General features: G+C 42.8%; 1 long non-coding RNA gene across 4 annotated transcripts; it reads left to right on the top strand.

Moving 5' to 3' along the window:
* The first annotated feature begins 494 nt into the window (after positions 1 to 494).
* On the top strand, positions 495 to 6991 carry LOC123071243 (uncharacterized). 4 transcript variants are annotated; one of them, XR_006434198.1, is made up of 6 exons: positions 495 to 746; positions 816 to 1129; positions 1213 to 4746; positions 5256 to 6380; positions 6595 to 6643; positions 6872 to 6991. It is a non-coding gene; the product is annotated as an uncharacterized lncRNA (long non-coding RNA). The 4 variants fall into 4 exon arrangements; XR_006434197.1 differs by lacking the exon at positions 6595 to 6643 and having other exon boundaries at positions 6872 to 6966; XR_006434200.1 differs by lacking the exon at positions 6872 to 6991 and having other exon boundaries at positions 1213 to 1315; positions 4658 to 4746; positions 5260 to 6863.
* Positions 6992 to 8190: the final 1199 nt, after the last annotated feature.

Below are 8190 nucleotides of genomic sequence, written 5' to 3'. Positions count from 1 at the left end.
TCTGTTGGCCTCTTGTCTCTCTCTCCCCCCTCACAGCTGGTGAAGGAGGCATTCGGATCCCGTCACACCGTGAAGGGAAAGAGGTGCATCGTTCACTCTATCGCCTTCGGTGAGAGACACTACTGGAAACAGGGAATTTGCCATCAGCCAGCTTTTTGCCATCTGCCAGCTGATGGCAAAGAACGTCTTTGCCATCTGCTTATAAAAAACAGATGGCAAAGAACATGGTTGCCATCAGCCAATTCTTTGCCATCTGCTAGTGGATGGCAAATAATCTTTGCCATCTGCCAGCAAATGGCAAAGAGGTTGGCAAATCCTGTGGCCGTCAAGAGTGTAACGGCATACCAGCCCCACCTCTTTGCCATCTGCCAGCAGACAGCAAAGATTCTTTGCCATCTGCTGGCAGATGGCAAAGAGATGGGACTATCTTCCTCCTTGCTAAAAAAAGCAAAGAGTGAAAAATTAAAGAAAAGAAAACCCCCAGCCTCCCTAAAAAAACCCAGCCACCCCGAATAGTCTCAGCCCACTCCCGTGTGTGCTGGATAGGGTTCCCCGCCATCCTCACCGATCGCCGCCGCCGCCCTCACCGGTCGCTGCCGCCGCCCTCACCGGTCGCCGCCGCCGTCGGTTTCCCCTACATGGCCGGAGGATAGGCCATCCCGCCGGTCCATTCTCGCCCCACCGCGAGGGAGGAGACCGACCAGTTGCGCCTCCCCGCCGGTCGCCGCCAGCCACCCCAAGCTATGGTGAGCCCCTACGCCACCGCCCTCTCTCCTCTCCTCCCCTACTCCCTCACCTATCTCTCTCCCCTGCAGACGTACCCCGCCGCCAGGAGGCCAGGAGGCCGCCATGGAGGCCCGTCCCGAGCTCGCCTCGCTGCTCCTCCGGTGACCCTCGTTGCGCCTGGATCCGGGCGGATCCGACGATTCCCCGACGCGCAGGCGGGCCGGCACACGGTGCTAGGCGAAGGAGCCCTCCCATGGCGGATGAATCGACTGTAGTGTGCAGCAGATAGGACAGATGTAGTCGTCCATGAGGCTGCTGGCGGATGCTGTGTGGAGGAAGGACGGTCCCCAGAACATAATGCAGTAGTCGCCCACTTAGTACTCTGATTGCTCGTGAAGGCAAGGTCCCCAGAACATAATGCAGTTTGCAAATCCCGTCTCTCCTTTTACAGGCTTTTCTAATTGTTCATTTGTTCGTGAAGGCAAGGTCTTGCGTGAAGGTCATCCTCCTACATCGCTGTGTCAGGCACTCTGATTGCTCGTGTTGATCGGAGTTAGAAAAGAGGAACCCAGATTTTTGTCCGTGAACTGTAAGCAGCAACAAAATCTTGCAATTTCTAATTTTCTTTTCTAGCCATCTACGTGATTCAGGTGCCTGGTTCCGTGCCCTCCTTTGCATTTTTTTAATTCAATCAGCAGCGTTCTTAGTTTCTTCTATCATATGTTTGTGTGCTAATTCCATGCCTTGCTCCAGTAACTAACAAGACTACTCTTAATTTACCAAGATGTCATCTAGAATGTATCCATCTGCTAATGACTTGATGGAGTCATAGAAATGAGCTATTGACACTTTTTTAGAATAGATGCAACTGCTTGTAATTCTGAATAACTAGCTTTAGTTACTGTTAAAAACAACCTGTGAAAAATTTCTTGACTGGCCCTGCTCACGAGAGCCGAAATCCCTGGGCCCCCGAAATTTCTTGACTGGCCCTACTCACGAGAGCCAAAATCCCTGGAGGCTGGAGTGGTAGATGATCTCATGCGACAGTGGGTTGAAAGTGAGCTAGATGCTCGTGCCGTCGGTTTCGAACGCGTGCTGCCGGTCGGCTCCTTGTGTCCTCCAGTGGCTTCCATTGAGGTAGGCTTTGTGGAGGCATGTGTATGGGTTGTAGTCTAGTCGTGCGTCGGTTCTCACCAGGTTCATCCTGTGGCATTTCTTGGAGCAGATGCAGTCGACATGTATGCTGGGAGCATGCTAATGGGGGCACCTAAAGTGTTCGACGGAATGGCTATCATATTGGTGCTTTACCATCTCACCTCACCACCACGTGAGCAAAACCACCTACCAGAGCATCGGGGTTGACTTGTCTGGTTTTAGAAAGTAGAGGGGATTAAGATCCCAGTTTTAGAGGTCAGGGCCTCAGGGGGCTATGTGGCCAAAATGTAATACTTATGGGGCCATATACACTTTTTTCTTAAATCTAATAGGTTTCTTCCTCAGTGATATCCCAAATTATCCCACCAAGAAAGATGGCCGCGTCGTCCTGGCCTGCGCTCCCGGCCACCCAGCGGGATGTCCAGGCTGTCGTTGCCAAGGACGTGGAGCTGCACTGGCCTCTATTGGCGCACCGTGCCCAATGTCAGTGCTGCCAATATTGCTTATTTGATCAACTTCGGGTCTGCAATAGTTTAATTAGCTCTTTTTAGAGATATAGACTAATCAATACAGTAGCTTAATAACTTGTAATCACTAGGGCCAATTAGCTGATGGGAGACAGGGAGAACGAAGGTTGACGAGGCTTAGGCAGTCTGCTGACAGGAAATGCAATAGTGATTTCGCAAGAGAAATGGAGGTGATGGCTAGGCTCTGGCACGACAATGTTATCCACCTCCTTGCTTACTTCAGTGAATGCGATGAGCGGATACTCATCTATAGCTATATGTCGAACAACAGCATGGATCTCTGCTTATACTTCTATATTTTTTCTTGCCTATGCTCAGAATTTGGATCACAATAGTAAATAGATCATTAGGTTCTCTTCTATAATTGTTGGTTGTTGTTGTTCTGTGCTCCAACACATACGAGCAGCTCACTGTTGCACGGAGATAAGTTTCATGCACATAATTAAAGTTCCGGATAACCGAAGTACAAATCTGTAAATACCTTTAGAGAAAGCTTGTATGCTTGACATGCTTGACCATGTAAAAGCTCATGCATGAGTAATTATATCGTCAGATTATTCTTTTTATCTGCAAGGTGAGCTTCAAAATTCTGTAAACTAGCATTTCCAATAGTTCAGAGCTGCCACTTTACTTTCAGTATTTAGGTGGATGATCTCTGTTTAAATTCCTAATACAAGTAATGCACTCCGGCAAGTTCTATTTATTTGTGTCCTTGCTGCCAATAGATGTAATTTTATCGCGAGCACCCAAGTACAGCAGCACTATTGTCGTTCATTATTGTTGGCTTATGCCCTAGAGAGAAAATAATTAGCATTTACCGTGTACCGGACTGTAGTTGTACCATATGCCTATTGTATCATTTTCATCCTTGATAGATGCAGCGAGTAAATTGTCACTGAAAAATGTTGTGGTTGCAGCGTTTGTTTTGTTAATTCTGCATTCCTTCCTTTATGAGAAAAGTGTTACTTCTGCGTTAGTTATATGTTATGTTTCTCTATGTCCAATTCTTGTATTGACTTCAGATTGTGCATATGTGGAGAAGCATGTCTGCTCCCAGTGGAGAGGACTTTCAGAAAGACAACTTAGACACTTGCTTTAGCATTCACGTTTACTATTTTTGTAAAAATATTCATACGTGTGTTTGAATTGTTTTTAGTAGCTGTCTTTATTACTCTCTATGATTGAAAAAAAAATCGGAGGCTGCCTACAGCAAGTCCGTTTGTCATCAACGCCTTTCTTTGCTTGGTAGCTCCACATCCAATCTTTCAAGCTACATCCATATGTAAGAAAGTTACAATTAATCCAGTACTAATAGTTTTGTACGTACGTATATGCGCACTCACCCCTTCTATATACATATGATTCAGGAGCATCTTTTACTAGCATTTTGTTTCATTGCCCCATACAAAATGTATGCAAGTGATGTCTATTGTTTTTTCCTTTGTCTAAATATACTACAGAAGCATGTCTTGAATAAAAGCTGGTTGGCGTCGTTGCAATTGCCAAATGTGTGTGGACGTATTTTTCATCTTCCACATGTTCTGTGTCGAGAGCAATGAGAAAGCTAGGTAGGGAGAACAACAAGTCTTCTGCAAGGTGAAAATTGAGAAGGAAATATTTGGCTTGGATGACAGGGTTCATCGGCCGGAAACCATATGTTTGATTTTGCTCGATAACTACTTAGCAACAATATGGCATCACTTTGATTGATATCTTGGTGCATCTTTTATTGTTCAGTAGGCTCCACTTATTGATTAAACATTGTCCACCCGATCTTTTGTGACTCACTCCGTAGCGTAGCACGGGCATCTTGCCAGTTAGTACATATATGCCTTGATCAGGCTTTTCTTCCTTTGTGTGTTACAACGAACCGTGCCAACATTTGTGAATTGTGAAAAGCATATATAGCTGTGCTATAGATTGAAAAGCTAAGTAAACAAAAACAATCAAACTTCTTTAGGCAATAAGAAATCCAATTAGTAAACAACAAAGGAATACAATTCCATAGTTCCACGAATAACCATTGCAGAGGTTTGATTGTTTAGGCAAGCTGCTTACTTCTCTCCGCCATTCGTCCGAGTAGATCAGTTCAGTCTGTTTGTTTATTATTAAGTACTTGATGTAGCTAGCTTTAAGGTTTCCATCTGTTCTTCATTCTAGGCTAACAACTAATTTATGCTTTTTTTATATAGGCTATAATTTCCAATATTTATGTTTGCTATATATTTGTTTTTTTCCTGAACATATAGCCAGACGTTAGGAGTGAAGGGCTCCAAGGTGGCACAATGGTTTACAAGAAAACATCCAAATGGAGAAGAGCAAAAATCGCTAAGGCTGTGTATCTTTCTCACCTGCTCTTTCAAACATAATAATTCTTTATATTATTCCCCTTTTTATTTGTTAAAGCACAATTAATTATCGGCGAGAATGTAGGGGCAACGGAACATTTCATGTCTGACATGCTATTTTGGTTTGAACATAGCTATATTAAGTAAGTTACTCTGACCACATCGATACCGATGTTGTATGTATCAAAAGTCATCCTTCTACGTGGATTAATAAAGAAGGATGAGATGGTCACAACTAACACTTTAGCAACATACTAAATTCTACACATTGCCATTGCAGAGGTTTGATTGTTTAGGCAAGCTGCTTACTTCTCTCCGCCATTCGTCCGAGTAGATCAGTTCAGTCTGTTTGTTTATTATTAAGTACTTGATGTAGCTAGCTTTAAGGTTTCCATCTGTTCTTCATTCTAGGCTAACAACTAATTTATGCTTTTTTTATATAGGCTATAATTTCCAATATTTATGTTTGCTATATATTTGTTTTTTCCTGAACATATAGCCAGACGTTAGGAGTGAAGGGCTCCAAGGTGGCACAATGGTTTACAAGAAAACATCCAAATGGAGAAGAGCAAAAATCGCTAAGGCTGTGTATCTTTCTCACCTGCTCTTTCAAACATAATAATTCTTTATATTATTCCCCTTTTTATTTGTTAAAGCACAATTAATTATCGGCGAGAATGTAGGGGCAACGGAACATTTCATGTCTGACATGCTATTTTGGTTTGAACATAGCTATATTAAGTAAGTTACTCTGACCACATCGATACCGATGTTGTATGTATCAAAAGTCATCCTTCTACGTGGATTAATAAAGAAGGATGAGATGGTCACAACTAACACTTTAGCAACATACTAAATTCTACACATTGCCATTGCAGAGGTTTGATTGTTTAGGCAAGCTGCTTACTTCTCTCCGCCATTCGTCCGAGTAGATCAGTTCAGTCTGTTTGTTTATTATTAAGTACTTGATGTAGCTAGCTTTAAGGTTTCCATCTGTTCTTCATTCTAGGCTAACAACTAATTTATGCTTTTTTTATATAGGCTATAATTTCCAATATTTATGTTTGCTATATATTTGTTTTTTTCCTGAACATATAGCCAGACGTTAGGAGTGAAGGGCTCCAAGGTGGCACAATGGTTTACAAGAAAACATCCAAATGGAGAAGAGCAAAAATCGCTAAGGCTGTGTATCTTTCTCACCTGCTCTTTCAAACATAATAATTCTTTATATTATTCCCCTTTTTATTTGTTAAAGCACAATTAATTATCGGCGAGAATGTAGGGGCAACGGAACATTTCATGTCTGACATGCTATTTTGGTTTGAACATAGCTATATTAAGTTACTCTGACCACATCGATACCGATGTTGTATGTATCAAAAGTCATCCTTCTACGTGGATTAATAAAGAAGGATGAGATGGTCACAACTAACACTTTAGCAACATACTAAATTCTACACATTGCATAGTAGTAGAATTTTCACTACGAAAAGAAACCCTGAATTAGTTTTCAAAATTATAAGTCATGGCTTTCAAAGTTTTAATATGATTGTTGTTGCTATTTGCCATGTCGCAAACGTCGGCCGATGCACACCATGTTGCGTGCTGTTCTGCGATTTCTGAGGTACTCTCTCTCTCTCTCTCTCAAAATGGTAAAAGAACTCGTACTAAACGGGAGGGTCTACAATTTTACTACCTGACATGACTTACCACTGTATTTTTCTTCTTCTAATTACAACATGTAGAAATGTGTGTTAAGAGTTCAATCATATACAAAGATGCCTATATGTTGTTTTTGGTTTTACCTCCATAAAACTAAAATGGTTCTCTACTAACAGAGAGGCAGTGGATATGTGCTTCTCAATCAAGGAGCTTTTGTCAAACCGGGTATGCAACCATGCACGTTGTAGTTCATACTATATGGAATTTACTTTCAGTAGGAATGTGCGTATGTTGCTCCGGTGATAGTAAGCATTTGCATTGTTTCAATACATATCACAAGTCCTATTTTACAGATATAAGTTGCATCATAATAATCTTCACATTTTAGTTGCATCATAATAATCTTCTTCTTCTAGTCTTCTTCTTCTAACTTTCTTTTTTCCCATTTTGTAGATTTGCTTCAGATCACGGAAGCTTGGGTTGATGGAGTGCTTGTCTTTAGCTTTTGTTTTGACTTTGTGAAACTTGCTACCTATGATGAAACTGTGTAATATTGATGAAACTATGTATATGTATGGATGAAACTTGCTACTAATGGTAACATGTGTTGGATATGTGTTCGATATATATGTGTTCATGACTATTGGTAATATGTGTTGAATATGCTATATTGGTCACATAAATATATTTGTGTTTGATTTTCTGTGAAAATGAATTGATATAAGAAAAAACAAAATTAAATGGGGCAATATAGGCACTTTGCCATCTGCTGGCAGATGGCAAAGAGCTTTGCCATCAGCTGGCAGATGGCAAAGAGGCCATGTGTCATCTACATGTAAAATTTGGGTTGGCCTATTTGGGCCCTTTGCCATCTGTCAGCAGATGGCAAAGCTCTTTGCCATCTGCTGGCAGACGGCAAAGCATGCAGCCTTTGCCATCTGCTGGCAGACGGCAAAGAGCCTGAAGCCTTTGCCATCTGCTAGCAGACGGCAAAGTATGCCGTTAGAAGGCTAACGGGGCTAACCCTGTTAAGAGGCTTTGCCATCTGCCAGCTGATGGCAAAGGCACAGGCTCTTTGCCATCAGCCAGCAGACGGCAAAGAAGCATTTGCCGGCAGGGTTTCAGACAATTTTTTTGCCATCTGCTGGTAGATGGCAAAGCCTTTGCCATCCGCCGACCATGCCTTTGCCATCTTCCATGGCAGATGGCAAAGTGTCAGATTCCAGTAGTGGGAGGCGATCCATTGCCGGCTGCGATGTTCTCTTTCACCTAGCGCCTGTGTGGGAGGTCCACCGACCCCTTCTTCCTTGCTGTCGTACATAGTGTGGGCAGATCCGGCCTCCCTCCGCACGCCTTGCCACATCCATATGACCCTAAGGTATAAGTTTCTTTGAATTCGTCATTGCTCTAGCTGCATGCGGATCTTTTTCGATTCTATAGTCGAATCTAGGTCTTCGTTCAAATAGGAAAGAAGGGTGCGGTGGGGTGGAGCATGAATCTAGGACGTGGTTCAATGAGGAAAAGAGGGAGGGAAAGTAGTATAGACTGGCTATCAAGCCACTTTGTTGGTCGAAAAGGGAAAAGGGGGGTAACCCGAAACTGGGGGGTCGGGTAGTTTATGCAGGACTAGATTTGCTGCCCTCACATAGGAAAAAGGTTCAAAGAGAACAAATATGGGACCAACGCAGATATGTTGCTTGGCTACATATTCTGCATCACCCATTTATACGTGTGAACGCACATGGTGCTGGCATGTCCCATGTCCCATACAA

This window comes from Triticum aestivum, chromosome 3B (genome assembly GCF_018294505.1).
Source record: "Triticum aestivum cultivar Chinese Spring chromosome 3B, IWGSC CS RefSeq v2.1, whole genome shotgun sequence".
Lineage (NCBI taxonomy): Eukaryota > Viridiplantae > Streptophyta > Magnoliopsida > Poales > Poaceae > Triticum > Triticum aestivum.
Note: the sequence above shows the minus strand (reverse complement) of the source record. Positions and strands in the feature narration are given on the sequence as shown.